This window comes from Lontra canadensis, unplaced genomic scaffold, assembly GCF_010015895.1.
Source record: "Lontra canadensis isolate GAN:19392208 unplaced genomic scaffold, GSC_riverotter_1.0 scaffold51, whole genome shotgun sequence".
Lineage (NCBI taxonomy): Eukaryota > Metazoa > Chordata > Mammalia > Carnivora > Mustelidae > Lontra > Lontra canadensis.
In genome coordinates this window covers 2,836,704-2,859,272 of record NW_022631045.1, presented here as the reverse complement: position 1 = coordinate 2,859,272, position 22,569 = coordinate 2,836,704, and positions in this window count along the sequence as shown.

Genomic DNA, 22,569 nt, shown 5'->3' with positions numbered 1-22,569 from the left:
GAGGTTTGTGGAAGAGAGGAAAAATATTTCTTTAAAATCGAGCTTCACTGAAGTCTTAGTGCAGTGATTTTGATTTTTTGTTCAACTTCATACTATTATGCAGTTTCACCAGGACAATTTAAACTTGGTTTGTTAATTTTACCTCTGCATTAGTAAGATCCCTGACATCTTTCTGATTAAATCTTCATTTGGATGGGGTCATTTTCTATTGCTTACATCTAAAATAGTAAATGGCTGAGGTTCCAAAAGCCAAATATCCAGATTTTGTGGTTTAACAGAATTTATGCTTTATTAAGGACAATTCCATGCCCAAACCATCATATATCACTAAGATAAGGGGAAGCCAGTTTGATGCCCATATTCCTTAAAGCTAATTTATTGTCCCTATCTAATTAAGTCTGAAGGTCCATCCCTCCAAAATCTGTCTCCTACCTAGCCTCGTGTCTTGTGTCGTCGCTGCCAAACCTCTATCCAGCACGCCATTTTCTCTTTTTGCTTATTAGCAGGTGCAGTATCTTTTTATTTTCCCTTCAATTTTTGCTCTCCTCCAATCTCATATCCACTAGCACACTCGGAAATACTTCTAAAATATAAATTTTATCATTTCACTACCCTGTTAAACTTCTTTGATAGCTGCCAATTGGTTCAGATAAAATCCAGACCACCGTGTTCTACAAGGCCTTGGATAATCTAGCCCGTGGAGCACTTTAAACCTCATCTGGTACCATTCTTATTCATAAGCCACTTCTAATTTATTTCAGTTTCTGAAAAATTCCAAAAATGGTACCCACCTCAAGCTTTCAGCTCTCAGCTCAAATGAGACTTCCTCAGAAAATTCTTCCCTAACTATTTTGTTTTCACTTACTTGACTTTTTTTGTTTACTCCATTGCTTTATCATATTTTAAGGACATGTTATTTGTTTTTCATTTGTTTATGTTTTGTGTAGGCAATGGAATATAAGATCCGTGAGGGCATATTGATTCACAAATACATCCCCTGTGGGTAGCGTAATGCTAGCTCATAATGTCCTCTCAATAAATACTTTGTGAATAAATAATGCATGTTTTCTATGTAGATCAGAACTGAATGGCTTTTTTTATGATAACACAGCATATTATCCTCTTGTCCTTAAAATGAAAGTGCTTTTTGTTTTAATTCCACATTTCATGATTTAGTTCTTGAAAATTTCATACAAACCTTCATGTAAGCATGTCTTTATCGATTATAAAATGAATAGTATTTTGAAGTGTTAATGCCTGTTTCCTTTGTTTTGTAAAACAGTAATGAGATTGAAATGAAGACATTATAAGCAGGAAATCTACTAAAATTTCACCAGAGAATAAGCTTATAAATTACTTAAGGTGTTAAGGGAAACTTAGCAATTCTCCCCTTTACCTCTCTCTCCCCTTTCTGTATTGTGAACAACACAAGATTCCAAGATCTCAGAGACTGTGAAATGCTACATTTGAACGACAATGTGCTATGTCAGACAAATCTCCATGTTGCTCCTTAGAACAATACACCCTAAAGAAATTTTCATTATCAAGTTAGAAGGAAAGTGAGCACAACACTTTGGAGAGAAATAACTCAAATTCTTCTACTTGGGAGCAATTATATATTAAAAATAGTGTGTCAAAAATAGGACATAAGGAGTGCTGTGCTTTTTCCAGCCCAGCAATACACATACACACAAATGAAGAATGAATAGAAATTACACTAATAAGAAAATAACGCTTTAAGAAAACAAATAAAAATTGGGGAAAAAATACTGTGCAAATAAAATGTGCACTCAGATTTCCATTTTAAATATCTTTTTCATATTTAAGTTGTACCAGTGTTAAATATGATACAATATGCCATTTGTTGAATCTAGTCTGGGCAAGGAGATTAACAAAGAGGAAAGTATCTTGGTCTCTGATTTCTCTTTGTTAGAAAAATATGGTGAAGATATTTCTTCTATGAGGCAAGCATATAAAATTTTATTATTGGAAAAGGAAGAGAACACTGACAAGCTCTATTTTTGTTTTCTCTTATTTAGTGTTCTGATCACAGCATTTCATCTAAAATATCACTAATTTAGATTAAAATTATTTATAAAGATGCTACCCCATTAGTTTTTCACATGGGTGAGACAGATATTCTAAATCCAATTAACAAGCATTATGAAATACTTTCTATCTAAAAAGTATCAGGCAGAGGTATTTTTCAAAGGCTCTTCTCAAGGAAATCTCAGTTTACCAGGCTAAATAGGACCTGCACACATTAGGGCAGAAGTTCAGGCTTCTCAAAGATGAATAAGGGTAGTCATTTAGAGGTTATGGTAAAATGCCGATTCTGTTTCAGTAGATATGGTACTGAGCCTAGAATCTGCATTTTTCTTTCTTTCTTTCTTTCTTTCGTTCTTTTTAAAGATTGTATTTATTTGAGATAGAGAAAGAGAGAGAGAGAGAGATTACGAGCAGGGGAGAAGGGTAGAGGGAGAAGCAGACTCCCTGCTGAGCAGGGAACCCAGTGTGGGTCTTGATCCCAGGACTGAGCCACCCAGGTGCCACTAGAATCTGCTGTTTCTAACAAACATCAAAGTAATGCTGATATTGCTTTTTTAGGGACCAAACTTTGAGGAGAAGAGGTGCAGAAAAGAGTGCATTTGAAGTATGTCTCAAAGAGGGAGCTTTCCCCTAATTAGAAAATTACACTCGAGTAGAGATATTCTAGAAACATAGAAACAATGTCAGTAAGGGAATACACGTAGAAAAATGTCCATTCAGGATTGAAATTGATTGCTACTATGACTTTTTTTGGACTGAGGGATATTGGTCACTTGCTCTGTTCCATGTAATGTGCAAGATTTTCCTAAATATACTTGGTATACCTCCAGATTTACTGATGGTTAATGCAAATGTATAATTTTTGAAAGTAGTCATCAATTTCTCAGGAAATTGTATATTTTTCCAGAATTCCTCTTCTCTGATATTCCTGAAATTTCTAGTAATGCTTTCATTAGATGTAACTATTAGGCCATTTTATGAAGTCTTATTGCAAATATAATTATCACCATCCTATTCTTTTGCATGTAAGCCCCTGCCTGCTTCATTTATGCTGAAGGAAAATGCTCCCGACTTCTTGTGATCAGCCTTTTCAAAGGTGTTTCTACAGCACAGGGAGTAGGATTCCTATATGGTACATCTTTATTTCTCAGAGTAAACAGAACCTGGTGGGGAGGGGTGCCTGGGTGGTTCAGTTAGTTAAGCATCTGCCTTCTGCTCAGGTCATGATCCCAGGGTGCTGGGATTGACCCCTGGGTCTGGCTTCCTACTCAGGAGAGAGACTGCTTCTCTCTTTCCCTCTTCCTGCAGCTCTGTCTATTTGTGCTCTCTAGCTCTCTGTCAAATAAACAAATAAAATGTTAAAAAACAAAAAACAAAAAACAAAAAACAGAGCCTGAGAGTGAAAAGAAGAAAGAACCCATGTGGGTCTCAGGTTGGAGTGGCCAGGTGCACTCCTTAATCATTCCAATCACTGTAATCATTCCAGGCCCTGCCCCTAAGTTTGGCCATTTCTTCTAGACATATCTCCTTATTCTCTGCCTTCATCTGGCTTCTGGCAACAGCTCTTGGTTCTTCAGATAGGTCTATTAATAAGGACAAGTTCATGTTCTTCTGCACTGTACTCCTAGACCGTGTATAAATCAAAACGTGTAGCTGGATAATGTTTCAGTAAAATTATACAATCTGTGACATTTTTCTAAATACTAGAAATTCATATTACATTCAAGAGGTTGGTCTCTTTAGAGCACTAAGGGTCCTTCTAAAAAGTAGTCACGCCAGCAATGTATTGCTGCCCACCAATCTGAGTCTCTGGTCTGGCTAGAACATTCTAACTTGTCACTTGTGCACTATCATTTAATCCTAGCAACTACCATATAAACTAAGTATCTTCATTTCAAGCATGGAAGGCATCTAAACCTCAAGAAAATAACATTCCCAAAGTCAGATAGCTAGTAAATGATAAAGCCAGAAATTTTCACCCACTTGGATCTGGAAGATAACACTGATCCTGGTGAAATAATAACTAATATTTCTTAACCATTTGCTGTATGTTGTTCAGTGTTCTAAGCACCTGACATGGCACATTTGTTCCTCAGAACAAACCAAGATGGTAAAAATTTTATAGGTGAAGCCACTGAAGCATGGAAGGGCATTGCAAGGTCACATAGAGAGTAAGTGGAAGATACAAGATTCAAACTCAGGCATTGTAGGTGTCAATGCTGTACTCTGAACCACTACCTCTCTGACTTTCTGTGAAAGATGTATTTGAGTACACTGAAACTAGAGATCAGAGATCAGGATAATGGATTATTACTGAAGTGTTTCCTAACCAAAGGTGCTATTTAGAAACAACCATGTGCAGTATGGTGTGAAGCAGCTGGTTACAGGAACTTCAGCACTATGGAAATCTTTGTTAGGGCAGAGAGGGGGTCAAAATGTATGATGCCAGTCCACTGAACTGGGTCTGCAAAATCCTGGGATCCGAAGAGAAAACAACACTGGAGCAAGATGAGGTTGAGAGAATCATGAGGAAGGATGTGAATTGCCAAAGCTTAAGAGAGGCTCTCAAATGGAGAGTTTCTCTGAGAGTAAGAGATGGTGGTGAAACCATGAGTCTTGGGTGGTGGTGTGCATCCAGTCTAATTTCTCCCAACTACCATGTAGTTCCATTTAATGTTTCATTTCTCGCTTCCCAGAATTTCCCTTCTTTTGTTTTTAAAACACAAATTATATATATTTAAGGTATATAGCATGATGATTTGAGATATATATATATATATATCTATATATATAGATATATATATATGCAGTGTGATCATTCCTACAATCAGGTTAATTAACATAGCCAACTCCTCACAGAGTTACCATCATGTGAGAGAGCACCTGAAATCCTTCTTTGCAAATTTCGAGTATTCAGTGTGTGAGAGACTAAAGTCTGGTTTCAAAATCTGCCACAACGTGAACTAACCCACATGAGAGGAGGTCAAAGGGTGAGCTAACTTATAATTTATGTGGAAGAAGAGCAGTCCGTAAATGGAACAGACAGGGTTTAGAGCACTGGAAAATTCTGTGTGATTCCTCGTGGGCAAGAGATGAGATGGAGAAATGAATCCAAGTTGGGGACACTCATCTCCTCCATCTCTTCCAGGGTCTACCCTAGTTACTCTGCTTTGGTAGTATATCTGACTCTTCCACTGATTACTCGTGCTAGTCAGGGGAGTATCTCAGCCTTAACCCACTCTTCAATGACCTTTGATGCTGGGGCTGGAACTGCAAACCACATTCTATTCTTCCCCTTGGCTCCCTAGTATGCTCTGCTGGTAGGCAGGCCTTGGAGGGAAAAACAGGAGATTGGAAAGGAGAGGAGAAGCTTGTTTCTTCCTCTTTCTGTCACTGTTATTCTAGCAGTGTGTCCTCACTCTGGCAGTGGCAATTCATTCCAGTTAGTAGTAGTTGAACTCATTTTGAAGTTTGTCCAAGATTTGCAGAGCCAGCCTCATTGCATCCCCTTAGAGATACCAGTGCAAACCCATTATTTGGACTAACACCTCCACGGGGCCCCTCTTCTGAGGCTAGAGGCAGCAGCACAGACCTTGTGGCATCCTCTGTTTAACAGCCTGTGTTTCAGCTTCGCAGAATCCTTCCTGGAAGCTCCTAAATTTCAACTTCAATAATTCTAGCTTTGTGTTGGCCCTGGGGTTGGAAGCTGCCCCGTGAAATTGCTACCTCCCCGATCACTTGCTCTCTGACGCCACTTCTTTAGTACTTAATTAACAATCTTTATACACACACATACACACACACAGATAGGGTTTTAAAAAATTACATGGTTTCTGCACCCTATGTATACTCAGACTATTAACCTCAGAAAGTCCTGGAGACTTAATTTTGGTACTAAAAAAGAAGGGTTTTTACTGGACAAAGACCTATGTTCCTTTTAGCTGTATGCTCTATGACTACTTGTATGTACTTCACAGTTCCTTTCTTAAAATATGTGCTCACAAATTGGGTAAAGGAAAAGACCTGAAAGTCTTACTTGGTTTTTTACTCACTATTGTATTTATAAGGACTATCGGACTAACTAATAGCCCATAAAACCACAAAAGACCCTCATGAGGATAATATAAAGTCACTGTAAATTTCAGTGAAATTCAGGGGGACAGACACTAGATGAATGCAGCGTTACTGACTGGGGAAGGAAACTACAAGTCAGGACCTGAGCCATCATAACTAGAGAATAAGATAGTAATTGTTACGCTTATTGTTATTATTTATTGAACACACTGATACCTGACACATGTTAATCCTTTAACACATGCTTAATCCATTCAACAACCCTATGTAGTTGTGGTGGTGTTTTCTATTAACTTCTTATTGTCAATTAGGAAACGAAGGTTTATATAGCTTGCCTTTTATCCATAATCAGTGAGGAGTAGGGCTGGATTCCAATGCTAATCCAAGTGGTACTGAAGCCCCTTCTCTTAATCATTATCCTGAACTCCCTGTCATAAAGGCACTGTACCAGGGAGAGAGTAGGACCATTAATGGGGCCAAAAGGCAGTTCATTAATAATAAGGTATTAAACAAAAATGTCACACACATCAACATCTGGTTCTCAATATACATTTATTGCTATTTTTTTTGTTTGACTATGAGTTATATGGCCTTTAACCAGTAACTGTTTTATCATTTTTTGTTTTTATACCCAAGTACTAATTTTCTATCAGTGGTCATATCTAAGCCATAATTACCTAGAAACAATACTGAAGTAGGTCCAGCACCTGGAATACATAGTGCTGTGTGAATTTATTTTATTCTTAAATCCTAAAAATTAATAATTTATATCTGCATGTAAATTTGCTTATATTCTGTTTAACCTTGATTCACATACATTAATATCTTGTGTAGCTAGCCACTGCAAAAAAAGCTGAGTTTGTTGGAAAACTCAAAAAAAGAGATTTATCCAGATACAAATTATAGGCTTTAGTCTTAGATAATGACTACTGAAAAGAAACCAATGTTTCTATTTAATATCAGGCAAGACATCATGAAATTTTTTCCAAATGTATGGCATATATGCATATAATGAAGAAATTAACATAGCTAATAAGGCCATATTATTTCTATCTTGACATTGTTTATGATGTCATACTTTTATTACTAAACCAGCAAAAGTATTGGTGGGAATGAACATGAACAAATTTCTAAACTCAGTTCCCTGTCTAGAAATTCAAGAAGATTGGAAGATATTATGTGCCCATCCATCAGGGAAGTTATCAGGTTTAACAGGATGGTGTCTACGAAGCACTCAGAGCTCCTGAGGGAATCATCTTGCATAAACATAGGTTATTACTATTATAAAGTAGCAAATGGTCCTGGGCATGTGGTTCGACTGTTAAGAAACTTAGTGTAAAAAAGCAGTAAAGAAAAAAAAAAAAAAGAGAGAGAGAGGAAGGAAAAAGAAGACTAAAGAAATTAACAAAAAAAAGAAAAATGTTTTAAGAATTAGAACCAGAAGTCAAAAGACCAAAATTTTATAGGTTACTGACCGGATGCTGATCTTTCCCCTTTGAGCTCTTCTGGTGGCTGTGCAAATGCCTGGAAATCTAATGAGGGCCATCTTTCTCATGACATATCAAACATCCCACCCTGAGACACAGCCAAAAATACCACAAGAAAGAATGGCCCTTCTTATAGTATCCCAGCCTTCCTTTTCCAGATGGATGGTATAATAAAAATATTCTTCCAATTATTTCAGGGGCTTAAAAGAAGAAAAAAAAAAGAAGATATAGCTTACGTTCAGTTCTGAAAAGGCATGAAGCTGTCAGAGAAGCTATTTTTGAACAAGTTGGCCATTCCTTGTAAAGATTCTTTAAAGAAAAGTTTTCTGCCCTGTTAAAAAAATATATATTAGAGGGAAGCCTGAAAATTCACCCCCTATATCATAGTAGCAGTAGAAGAAATACAGTGCAGAAGTTTGTGAAGTCGTTTGAAATCTTGAAACACTCAGACAAAAGACACAGGTAAATACAGGAATACTGAACTCAATTTTGCTGTGGCATCAAAAGTACTCCTTTGTAAGGTTTCTTCAGGGGATTGTTTGAGCGATGAAGTCTAAATTCTACAGTGCATTCCTTCCTAGTTTCTCTCTCTAGGACAGATGGCCTCAGCTCTTCTTCAAAGTCTTCCCATAATGTGAGTCTATGCAAATGATTACCTAAGGTGATAGAATATCAGTGTCCAAGGACCACATTGAAGCAGTGGAACGTGCTGTGCAATGTAGATCGATACTCTTGTCCAGTTCATTTTCCGTTAGCGTGTGAACATGCAAAGGGCATGGTGTCATCCGTCAGCATGGAGAAACTTCTCTCCTGCAACACATGTTTTGTCTGAATACAACTTTCTTTAAGTAAGAACAATGCTTGGTGGTAACTGAATTACATCTTTCCACAATTGAATCAAAAAATGGGAAGGTAGGTAAGGGAGCTAACTCAGTAGAGCATTGCAACAGAGAGGATCTCTGACTTGTAAAAATACCTGTTTTTGTACATACCTGACTTTCATGGTTAAAATGGGCAAATCCGTTTTGCTCTGTGAATAGATTCAGAGCAGAATCTTACGATCTTTCATGTGGCAGAGCACGTAAATACACATGGACAGTTTAATTTTTTCTGTGGTTAGTGGTTAGAACCAAATTCAGGAGTTCTTTTATTCTGGCTACCACTAGTACATTATCAGTAGTCAAGATGAGATGGAATCCTTTTTTACTTAAAAAGAATGATCTTTGAAAGGAGTCAATATCAATCTCTTGCCCCCAGAGAGGATTCCCTTGAAAATTATTAAATGCTGCTTAAGCACTAAAGGTTCCCTGGTTTCTATATGGGATGCTTGTCATTGATTTATTCAAATGTATTATGCTTTGTTATGAAGACGTCCCTGTTTGTGAGTTTATTACCCTGGGTCTTCAGCATTTACATAGCACTTCTATTTTAAAAAGGATGTCATTTTTACTAGTTATTCCTCACAGCACCCTGGTGAAATAGAACATTATTGTGCTTATTTCATAGATAAAGAACAAACTCAAGCAGGGCTTGGAAGTATGGCCATTTTTAATTGATGCATTCAGAATTAAGGAATGTGACTTCAAAGTTCATTGTTTCACCAGGCAAGCCCATAAAAATGTTTTGAAAAAGAAATGAGGAATTCAAATGCACTTTTTGCCTCAGTTCACTTGAGATTTGTGTTTGTTGCCTTCCAATACAATAAGCATGTATGTGGGTAAAATCATTTGTTGCAAAATGTCCTCAATACACATAAATATACATATATATTCAAATATTCAACTAAGAATGCATGCTTCCTAAGAGAAAGTCTGGATGAATCAGTTACTATTTTTATTGCAGGATTATCTTCCGCTTCCTCTTTTTCAGGGACATAACATCTCTGGAGGAGGCCATACTAGCTTTTTTGCAAATTGACCATTTGCTTTCTGCAGATGTTTCTGCATCGATATGTATGGTAGGCATTTACACCTGTTCATCCCGTACTCAAGACTCAGTAGTTGCAAAGACCACAGATTAAAGCAGTTGAGCCACATTGAACCAGTTATTTCAGCACTATCTACCTATAGAACACTTAATCAAGATCATTAATCCTACTTGCTATTCTGTCCTACAGCTGGGAGAGAGTCTATCTAGTTGGTTTTTTAGTCTCGGAGCTTTATTGTATTCCAAGTAATTAATCAAAAAATACTTCCTGAGGTATGTAAAAGAACATCATGGATGGTAGGGATGAAAATTGTTGTCGTAGGTCTAAATGAGGTCTCAATTAATTGATCTATGTAGTGATATTTTCCCTGGGTAGTAGGATCACTTGATATTTCTATTGGGTTTTACAAATTCCCAGGCAATTTTGATTCTTTATGCACTCTCATGTTTATTACTGAGAGTGACTGTGCCCACTTAAAACTGTCAGTCCTGCTTCAGACTCACCCTCTCACCCCATGCAGACCAGACTATAGCTCCATCATTTTGGTGGAGTGAGGAGTGTGGTTTGCTTTTCATGCCCCCTGTCCATTTTCTATCCCATTGTCTTTGGCATGCATTGGAGTGGTTGGAGAGGAATAGGAAAAATAAGACTTACTTTAGTAATTCATTTTCAGTAGCTGTTTCCTTATGAAGGCCAACATTCTTTCTTTGTGTGGGAAATGGCTCACCCCTTCTGTTTGTCATCCCTGCTGACCGAGTTCATTTTCAAAAGGTGTGCTGTGCATTAGTGGAGGTCTTACCAGCCCTTGCTTACATAGGACAGTATCTCAGTCACCTTTCCTAAATGTTTGTGGTCCCACATTTCCATCTGGTCCCCAGCAGGCAGCAGTAAACTGAAGTCCTCTGATGAGATCACAGCAAATCCAGGGCTCAAGTCTCATCTACCTCAGGCTCTGTCTTTCACTGCCTCAGTCTGTGTCTTGGAAACTTCTAACTCCTGATTCCCTTCCTTCTGTCCTCTGGTCTGACTACAGGCAATCTGTCTACCGTTCTCACTCCCATGCTCAGGCAGCATATGGACATAATGGTGTATGCTGATTGCATAGCAGAAATCCAGTAGCAAAACAAAATTCTAAAACTTCCTCCTTCAGGGATTTGCAAATCTTCAGGCAATTCTCTTAACGGCCCCTTACTAGTTTTTTTGGAAAACAGTAGAGCAACTTTCACAAACAATGTACTTTGCTCAAAGGCAACTTCTCACACCTGGTGACTCTTTGGTAATGGCTTGCATCCCATTCTGCCCAGACAGCCCTAGGGTCTCACAAAGAAGTAAATTTCTATCAGTGCTTCCTTTAGGATTTAGAAACTCTTTCTCAACTGTTAACAGTAGCTTGCAGAGCAGGGTTTAGGAGGTAATGCAGTGATTGGAGAGTTCTCAAACTGTTCTTCACTCTGTCTTTTTACATGTGTACATATGAATAAGACACCTTTAGTATCTTCACAGCATGTTCTAATTAATGGACGAGCCATAGCACATATACCCTAAGAGTTACAAATTACATATGACAACATACCAAAAAAAAAATATATTATTTTGGTAGGTAAGGCAAGGCATCCTGGAGAAGAGATATTTGAAAGATGAAATGAAGAATGAACAGAACCAAAGAAGGTAGTTCCATAGTTATCTCTCTGGATAAGGCAGTGACTCTTTAAAAATTATATGCCAATTTTTATCCTTCTCCACTATCAAAGCAAAACTTTGCACTGGCAAATAAAGGCAAGGAAGAATTTATCTAAGACTATTATAGTAAAGGAGAGAGATGAACTCCACTTCATGGAAACAAAGGACAGGAGGGTTTTAAGAACTGTGTTGAGCTAGTGGAAACATACTGGAGGACAGTAGTGGGAGCTTGATCAGTAGGAGGTATTGAGCACATTGATATATTCCTGTGTTTGCAAGTACTTTTCTCTGTGATTGTGTTTGCTAGCTGGTACCCATCCCAAGTTAGTCTCCTGTCTTAGACTTCACCTGAATTGAGCTCCTACCTGCCCATGAAGATGGGGAGATAGGATGCTATCTCCTTTCAGGCTTAGATTTCAAAAAGATGGTTCCCAGGACATGGGGAAAGACTACCCCAGATTGAAGATCTTGGAGGAGGCTGGGAGAAGACTTACATGCATATCAAAGGGCAGAAAAAATTTACAGTTGCAAGTTTTCTAAAATAACTCCTCAAGGAAAAGGGAGACCACGGGCCTATGTTAGGAAGAACCCTGGATAAAGTTAGGCAACTTAAGGGGAACATTAAGACCATCTTGGTTGCCATTGTTTATGGAGAGAGAGGTTGAATGTCTGCAAATAAATTAAACTCTGAAGGAGAGAGGGGAGCAGACTGTGGTTACCAACTTTCCAGAAAGGAAAGAGAGAGCCTGTGGAGGTCCCTACATTTTTATGTTAGGGGAAGTCCAAAGTAGTGGTCTTTTATGTGGTTTGCAGATCAGGGGCTTATGTATTTATTCAAATATATGGATAATGACTAATGATTTGGAGCATTATGAGTTCTAGTTATAGAATCAGACTGATTTGCTGTGATATCTGGAAAATGTACTTAATGTTTCTACTATGAATAGATAATCATACCTATCTCATAAGTGTACTGAAAAAACTAAATTAAATATTTTAAGGAACTTTTTCCATACAATACTTGGCATTGAACGATGCTCCAGAAAGGGCATATATTTTTTGAGTACCCAATGCTGTCTGCCCCTAATTGGGCTGTTCCCTAATGTTTTTCTCATTTCCTCATTTGAAACCCAGCAAATAAGCACACTATATTAAGCCTACTCTTGGGGAAAGACATAGTAATTTCTTTGATCATATCATGCTAATTTAATTATTAACATTTATCATTATTATTGATCATTATATTTTATATTCTAATTTATAAAATGATAGATTATCACAGGTGGAAGTGACCTTAAATGGACTTACTTGAAATTGCAAGAAGGTTTATTTCCATCTTCTCTGGGACACTCTATCATTCCTTTAGCCTTTAAAAAAATAGGATTTGAATAGTTATTTTTATCAAAGCCTTATATATCCTTATCACCTTACCATTCTGAATCTTTACAGAAACTGCATATTACATAAGCACTAAAGGCTTTAGAAGGAAAAAATCAGTAGAGCAAAGTTAAAATCATTGCTCAAAATAATCCCCAACCTTCCTCAGGCCACCAAAAGAAGAAATTTTTCTTCATAACAAGAGTCCTGATATTCTATGAACGCTTTTCCCACATAGAGAATTTTTTGGATTTCTAGTTTGCCTTAAATGCCAAGCTTCCTGCATGACTACTACTGATTGCCTCAGCAGGAAAGATGTCAAATAACCTCTCAGCCTAGAAAGTAAGACTGTAGCTCTTGGTCAATTACTGAAAACCCAAGGTCAACTAAAATATCAGTACAAATATGATCTGGATGGAGTGACTCAAATTATGTTTTCAATTGATTAATTCTCATTGAACAAGAAAATAATTATTTTACAAATGTGTACTATGTTCTCAGTACTTTTTGATGTACTTATGTATCACCAAAGAGAAAGATTGGTATTTGCTATAGATTGAAGGTGTTTGTCCCCTAAAATTCATATATTGAAATCCTAACCCTTAATATATTCAGGAGGCAGGCATTTTTGGGGTGGGGGCTGTGATTTTACCCTCATGAATGGGGTTAGTTCTCTTATAAAAGGGACTCCAGAGAGCTCCCTGTCCCTTCTACAGTATGAGGACACAGCAAAAAATTGGGACATTTATATTCCAGGAAGCAAGCCCTCATTAGAAACCAAATCTGCTAGTGTCTTGATCTTGAACTTCTCAGCCTCCAAAAAACTATGAAAAATTAAAGTTTATAATCCACCCAGGTAGTGGTACTTTTGTTACCATAGGCCAAAGTACTAAGACAGTATTATTTTCACCATTTTTAAAGATGGAGAAAGACATTCCCAAGATTAATATGAGATGGGAATGTATTTGCATCCAGACATCTGAAAGTTTCCAACAAATATTAAGGAGGAAGACAAAACAGAAAATAGGTGGGTAAATCTACTACGGAGGGAAGGATTACTTTTGGAAAAGAGGATAGATAGCATGTATCTTGAATATGAATGAGATATCAGAGAAAACTGAGAAAATCTGTGAAGGAAGAATTGTCGTCCCTTCCTATAAAGAGAAAGCCCATTTATGTTGATGTTCAAGAAAGATTCACAATTTTGTTTGATGCTTCTGGGATTTAAATTAATAATTTTAGCAGATGTTTTCCTCCTTTGAAAAAGAAAAAAAAAAATCACACTCAATGTTTTTTTAAAGATCTAGTCAGCAAAATATCAACTAAAAATAAAGAAGAAAATAAGTTGGTATGTAGGCAGGAAGGAAGTAAATATTCCAACTTACTACTACTAACTGAATAAAAGCAAGTGACTCCCTACAAGTTTAAAAAAAAATAATAACAAGCCCTCACAAATGCTTAGATAAAAAAGCAAAGAATCACAAAAATTAATTTGATTAAGTATTTAGCTCTAGGGATATTTAATATGTTATTCTGTCTGATAAAAATTAAATACAGAAACTAAAATGCCTCCTATTAATAAGCTCTTTAGAATTCAAAGAGCTGAACCTAAGTAAGGTACAAAAGACTTGATACATACAAATCACCAGAGTGAAAAGAAATCTCAAAGTATAAAAGCCTTTAAGTGATTTCCTTTACAATTCATAAAATATGCCACAGGTAGCCATCCGGTCTAGAAGAAGCTCCAACAAGGAGAAATATGTTCATGAAACTTGTCATGAACAAGAAACCTTGCAGCTGTGAGACTTGCAAAGAGAGAATTACAATAATGTAGCCTGCTGGCAATTTAGCTTAGCCAGAATCACTGAAAATATATACATGATATTAAAATTCTGATGTCTTGTTCTTGTGTCAGAGATGACAATGACAAAGGGTAAAGAAGAAAACATTGTCATGACAGAGACCATAGGACCACACAAAATGGTCACGTATGTCATCAAAATGAAGACAGTATAAGCTTATCTTCCTGAAATGTTTTCTTCACACTCTAGATAAAATTAGTTGAAAATGTGATTCTACTATATTTAAAATAGTTTTTTTTTTTTTTTTTCCCCAGCTTCATATCAGGAAAAAAAAATCTTCTCTTTCTAGGCAAAGATTCTCCTTGCAGGAAACTACACAACTTCATGAAGCTTTAATCTCAACAATCACTTTTTTTATTTTTTCATTTTTTTAAATTTTGTTATGTTAATCACCATACAATACATCATTAGTTTTTGATGTAGTATTCCAAGACTCGTGGTTTACCTATAACACATAGAACAGTGTGCCATGCAACATGTGTCCTCCTTAATACCCACCACTAGGCTCACCCAACCCCCCTACCTCCTCCCTCTAAAACCCTCAGCCTGTTTCTCAGGGTCCACAGTCTCTAATTGTTCGTCTCCTCCTCTGATTTCCTTCCCTTCAGTTTTCTCCTCCTTCTCCTAGTGTCCTCCATGTTATTCCTTATGTTCCCCAAGTAAGTGAAACCATATGGTAATTGACTTTCTCTGCTTGACTTATTACACTCAGGATTATCTCCTCCAGTCCTATCCATGTTAATGCAAAAGTCCTTTCTGATGGCTGAGTAATATTCCATGTATATAAGGACCACATCCTCTGTATCCATTCGTCTGTTGAAAGGCATCTCGGCTCTTTCCACAGTTTGGCTATTGTGGACATTGCTGCTATGAACATTGGGGTACAGATGACCCTTCTTTTCATGACATCTGTATCTTTGGAGTAAATACCCAGTAGTGCTATTGCCCGGTCATAGGGTAGCTCTATTTTTAATTTTTTGGGGAGTCTCCACACTGTTTTCCAAAGAGGCTGCTCCAACTTGCATTCCCACCAACAGTGTAAGAGGGTTCCCCTTTCTCTACATCCTCTCCAACATTTGTTGTTTCTTGCCTTGTTAATTTTTGCCATTCTAACTGGTAAAAGATAATATCATAATGTGGTTTTGATTTTAATTTCCCTGATGGCTAATGATGAACATTTTTTTTTTTTAATGTGTCTGCTAGCTATTTGTATGTCTTCATTGGAGAAGTGTCTGTTCATGTCTTCTGCCCACCTTTTGACTTGATTATCTGGTTTTTGGGTGTTGAGTTTGAGAAGTTCTTTATAGATCTTGGATATCCGTCTTTGTAGTGTCATTTGTGAGTATCTTCTCCCATTCCATGGGTTACTTCTTTGTTTTGTTGACTATTTCCTTTGCTATGCAGAAGATTTTTATCTTGATGAAGTCCCAAAAGTTCATTTTCGCTTTTGTTTCCCTTGCCTTTGGAGACAATAATCACTTTAATGGCCAAATTTAAAGTTCACAGTAATTTATTCCTTTATGTCTAGTCATCTTAATTCTCTATATTAATTCTCTATACTCATATTAATATTCTCTCTATTCATATTCTTATATTCTCTTATTTCTCTATATTCATATTAATTCTCCCTCAATTCTCTATAATCATATTAATGCTATACTTAATACCATATTACATTGTTTTTGCTAAGATTTGCTTTCTTCAATGGTAGTATAATACTTCATATTTATACTTTACAATGTTGCTGATATTTTAGAAATTTGTAATTAATTTCTGTAGTCTTTTATTAAGTGTTATCATAGTCAGAGCCTGGTTCGAGTGCAATTTAACAAAAGTTTAATGAGAGTCCATTTGGAAATATATGTCAAAATTGACCCCAAAACTCTACTTATAGGAATTTATCCTACAGATATAAACATCTGCTTTTAAAATGTTATATGTACATTGATTAGTCATCAAATCATTCTTTCTATGGCAAAATATTAGAAACTAAATATGTATAAATAAAGGGTGGGTTTAAATAAATTGTGGTATAATTACAAAATGGAAAATTATGCAGTCATAGAAAATAAAGAAGTTGCTTATTTATGTGCTAATATGGAAAGATCTGTAAGATACACTTTTAATTAAAATAAGTACCAAAGATTTCATAGAAAATTATGTAAAAGAGTGGTACATATACAAGTATCTCAAAGAATAGATCAGAAACTAAGATTACTTTTTACTATGTTCAGGGAAACTAGGTGAATGAAGAAACAGTAGGAGGGATAATTTCCATTTAATGACCTTTATATTTTGAAAATTTTCCATTATATGAATACATTACTGGATAGGAAAGTGTTAATTCAGCAGTGTGCTCATTTCCAAGAAAGTTTTGTCTTCAGACTGGTCTTTGGTAGACTCGTGGGATATAACCTCTTAGACCTTGATATTTTCTGCTTGAGAAGAATGATTTTGTATGACTGATGCCTTCCTTAGGTCACACTATATTGATGGTAAATACCCATTTTTGTACGCCTGAGGCATTGAGTCATGCCCCACCAACTTGACCAGATTAGTTTATCCTAACAATGTGATTTATGATGAACACCTGTTTTATGTCTTGGGAAGTGGAGTGCAGTAAGTAAGTCTGGAATCTGAGTAGCCCATACTACATGCCTAGGTGACTGATCCCTAATAAAATACTGAACACAAGAGCTGGGTGAACTTCTATGGCTGCCAATGCTTTATATATATGTCATAGTGTCATATATGTGTCAAGTTTCATATTTTTGCTGAGAAAAATGAGCAAGTCCTCATGTGACACTGCTGGGAGGGACACCACTGAGCACTTGTGCACAATCTCTTCTAGGTTTTGCCTCAACTTTCCCTTTGCTGAATTTAATCTGTATCCTTTCCCTGGAACATACTATAACCATGAGTGTAATAGTTGTTCTGAGTCCTAGGAATCCTTGTAGTAAATTAGCTGGTCTAAGGATGGTCTTGGGAGCCCTGATATAATTGCATATTCTTCAAATCAATGCAAAACATTTTAAAGTTTAAATTGCCTCTATTGGAGCCAAACTGATCAGCAAGTAAAAAGTTTATTGAACTCCTACTTTAACCAAGTTCCATGCTAGATATTGTGAGAAATCCTCAAATAAGGCCCTTGGCAAGCATATTGGCTAATTGAGAGATGCAACTGAGACGGTGAAATTAATAGTTTACAACATAAGGATTTATGAGTATTTCATACATAGAGAGTGGATCAGAGGCTTTGGGCTCCTGGAGTTTAAAGATTATTCTTGTTATGAAAAGGAATACAAATGTTGTTTTATGGAAATGTTTCTTTCTTACTGAACATCTACTTTGTTGTCCTATGGTGCTATTTGTTTTACTTGCATTGTCTCTAAATCATTTCAAGGTAAATATTTACATTCCCATTGTATCCTGAGGCCAATATCATGCATTTAGGAAGAGGTAGAAGAGAATTTCTGGTCAAAAGTCTCCCATTTTTTATTTGTTAGTATAATCCTGATACAGTCTAATAATTTAATAATATGTGAGTGCATTATTTAAAGTTTCAAGCTTTATAAGTATGGAATTCTTAGGCTTGGAGAGATTAAGTAACACTCATCTAGGAAGAGCTAGACTCAAAATATGAACCCCTACATTTGAATCTGAAGATTATATTTCCTCCTTTTGGCGTAAAGTGCCCAATGAAGCTATATAGTCTCTGTAAATAACATTTTATAAGAGAGACCAGATTTATTTGATTGCAGAGAAATAGCAATAAGCTTATTTTTAAAGTTTCACAAAAATAGGGTGTTGCTAAAAATACATCTAGTCTTAAGAATTTTCAGTAATGTTATATTATCTTTCAATGTAAATTAATTGTAAAGGGAGAAGCAGTTACAGTACAAGTGAAGTCAGTACAAGTACAATAAGGTCCATTACAGTGGACTTTAAGTGGTATGAAAATATATGCATATAAAATTAATGTGCAAAAATTATGTGTGTGTGTGTGTGTGCGTGTGTTGCAAACAAAAGAATTTGAAATGACTGTAGCATTCTCTAATTTCAACTAAAAGTAAATGAAAGACTCTAGATACGTATTTGTCAGATTTTGATTCCTTATCCCTGAAAGATGTATTTGTACTTTGAATATATTGCTATGTGTCACAAGTAATCATGCAAACAGTAAAAAGTTGTCAAATTACATTAATAGATAGTGCATATATGGCAACATTATAGTTATTAACCTAGGTATTAATTTCCAAGCAATTTCTTCAAACCTCTTAGATGGAGGCAAAATGCAGCTTTGTTTGATGACCCCCATCATTGCCTTATTATTGAAGAATCCAACAGAAATTTAGATTACTAACTAAATTAAACACATTAAAAGCTTATCTGAAACTCCAAATTATAGCCTTTGAAGACTCAAAAAGTCAGAAACACAAAGACAGCTATATTTAACTGATTTAAAAGAAAAAAACAACACAGCTGGAAATTTATCATAAGACACAATGCTCAGAATACAGAACTGCATGTAGTTTTCACTAATGTCTGTCCAAGCATTCTGAGCAAGTTAAAACTGAAAGACAACACACATTTCCCTTAGGACATTACAGTATTAAAAGTAAGGTGGCTCTTTTTTAATGGGGAAGAATGAAGACTGTTTGAATCTTGCCATACTTTATAAGCAATAAATAAATATTACCCCCAAGGGCCAGTCAGATGCAAAGATTCTCTGAAGAGCAATTACTCAAACACATGCTTCTTTATGATAAACGTTGGTACTGAGGAAAATTATAACACTCTCTGAACCATCAAAATTTTCCTAAAAAATAGTCCATAAATTTAGGATTACAAATCTAGTAAATCAAGACTGTGAGACCAAAATGGTGTCACATGCTGCGATTTTACATACACTGAGGTAGGACATTGGAGGTGGGGGCAGGGTGCTGTGGAAACTGAGTTAATGCTTAAATATAGTCTGCCTTGAAGCTTTTAGGAAGGAAAAAAATCAGTTTTAGTAAGGTAGGAAATATGCCTTAACCTTCCATTTAATTTCATTGGCATTTAAACAATATTTTGAAGGAATGGAAGCAATTCAGTGGCTTCAGTGATGTGTACTCAGCGTGAAGAAGGAACAAATAATGCTGTAAGATTAACACTTATTTTTAAGAGACTCCAACATTGGTTTAAAAAAAGTTTTTTGGTAGACTTTTTGTCTATCAATGCCTTTTGTCCTGTTTGTAATTTTTACATAAAATTTAAGGTACAACACTTTCAGTTAGAATAAAGAGAAACACTTTCTCTGACTTCTTTGTATCTATTTTAATTGAGAAAACAAAATATTTTATTAAGTGTGTATCAGGTTGTCAGCAATACTCACTCACCCCTCGCCACCTCCTAGGAAATCAAAAATAAATGAAATGTCCTTTTAAGTATATGATGAAAGATTTTATATCTGAAAGTTTTAAGAGTAGTCATAAAAATGTATAGCATATTTGGTCTGTGATGTTGGGTTCAAATATCAACTGAGGAGAAAGTCCATTTGAGATCTAACAAAGGAAACAATGTTACTACATTTGGAATTCGCAACCATCAGTTTATTCTTTGTATTTATGGGACTGTTTCTGCTTTTTCTTTGCATTGTTTTTTAAGATTTCATATATAGATCAAATCATATGGAATAAGTCTTTATCTGACTTACTTCACTAGCATCATACTCCAAGTCCATCCATGCTGTTGCAAATGGTAAGATCTTTTTCGTTTTTGTGGCTCTGAATATGTTTATTAAGTTCATCTGGTCCAGGATGTCATTCAAAGCTACTGTTTTCTTATTGATTTTCTGTTTAGATAATCTATCCATTGATATAAGTGGGGTGTTAAAGTCCCCTACTAGTATTGCATTCCTATCAGTTACTTCCTGTTTGTTATTAACTCTTTTATTTATTTGAAAGCTCCCAAGTTAGGTGCATAAATATTTATAATTGTTATATCTCTTCTTGGATTGTTCCTTTTTTATTATATAGTGCCCTTCTTTTTCTCTTCTTATGGTCTTTTTTTAATGTTTATTTTGTCCAATATAAGTATTGCTACACTGGCTTTCTTTTGACATCTATTTGCATAATAAATGTTTCTCCATCACCTCATTTGCAATCTGCAAGTGTTTTTCAGTCTGAAATGAGTCTCTTATAGGCAGTATATAGATGAGTCTTGGTTTTTTGTTTTTTAATCCTACTATCGCCCTGTGTCTTTTGAGTCATCTGTTCAGTCCAGTGACATTCAAAGTAATTATTGATAAATATGTATTTATTACCATTTTGTTACCTGTTTTGTGGTTGTTTTGTAGCTTTTTTTTCTGATCCTTTTCTTCTTCTCTTTCATGGTTTGTTGGCTTTCTGTAGTGATATACTTGGATTCATTTCTCTTTATTCTTTTCTTAACTGTTACTGGTTTTTGACTTGTGGTTACCATTACATTTGTGTATGATATCTTCTGCATGTATCAGCCCATATTAAGTTGATGAACACCTAAGTTTTGAACCCATTCTTCACTCTCCCCCCACCAATGTTTTAAGTATATAGTGCCATATGAACACCTTTACTGATTTTTACAGAAACATTTATTTTTACTGCTTTTGTGTTTATGACTTTTCATATATTATCACTTATGGTCCTTCCTTTCCACTGAGAGTACCCTTTAAATTTCTTTTAGGATTGGTGTAGTGGTCAAGAATTCCTTTCAGTTTTTTGTTTCCTTGTTTTTGTCTGTGAAATCCTTTATCTCTCCTCTATCCTCCTCTATCCTTGCTGGATAGGTTTTTCTTAGCTGCTAATTTTTCCCATTCAGCACTTTGAATATATCATGCTGCTCCTTTCTGAATCAGAAAGTTTCTGCTGAAAAAATCTACTGATAACCTTATGGGGTTTCCCTTGTATGTAACTATCTTATTTTCTTTTCCTACTTTAATTTTTTTCTTTTTTCTTTTTCTTTAAGATTGATTGATTGATTGATTGATTTATTTATTTATTTATTTGACAGAGGGAGAGAGAGAGATCACAAGTAGGCAGAGGGGCAGGCAGAGAAAGGGAAAAGCAGGCTCCCTGCTAAGCAGAGAGCCTGATGCAGGACTCGATCCCAGGACCCTGAAATCATGACCTGAGCTGAAGGCAGAGGCTTAACCCACTGAGCCACCTAGGTGCTCCTTTAATTTTTTTCTTCATTGTTGTGTTTTGTTACTTTAATTATGTTTGTCTTGATGTAGCTTTCCTTTCATTGAATTCTGGTGATGGATCTCTGTGCCTCCTGGAACTGAATATCTGTTTCCATCCCCTAATTAGGGAACTTTTCAGCTATTATTTCTTCAAGTAAATTTTAATACCCCTTTTCTCACTCTTCTTCTGAGATCCCTGTAATGCAAATGATATTTCACTTGATGGAGTCACTGAGTTGTCTAAGACTATTCTCAATTTACATAGTTTTCATTCCTTTCCTTTGCTCAGCTTGGTTACTTTCCATTACTCTGCCTTCCCTATCATCAGTGCTTCCTTTGCTTTATCGAGCCTGCTGTTTTTCCATCAAGTGTATTTTTAAAGTTCATTTATTAGACTGTTTTCTCTGATTTTTTTTTTTTTTATCATCTCTGGGTTAAGTTTCTCACTGATATCTTCTACTCTTAAGTTAGGATATAAAAATATCTTTATGATCATTACTTTAAATTATCTATCAAGCATATTACTTATATCAGTTTCACTAAGGTCTCTTCCTGTGATTTGGTCCTGTTCTTTCATTTGGGAGATATTTCTCTGGCTCCTCATTTCATCTGACTTTCCGTGTCTGCTTCTGTGTGTTAGGAAAATCAGCTACTTCTGCTCTTAATGAAGTAGAAGCCTTATGAAGAAGTCCTGTAGTGCCCTGACAGTGTCACATCTTCCCAGGGCCTGATGCTTCAGGGAGTGTCTCTTTGGTGTGTTGCATATGCTCAGCTGTTGAGCCTTATTCCCTTTTTTCTTCAGTCAAGTTGTCTGGAGAGTCTCTCTTTGCCTATTTTGGGCAGTGTTTTGTTCCCAGCAGGGAAAGGTGCATTTTAAAAGGTATGTAGTGATCTGCTTGAAAAATGAGA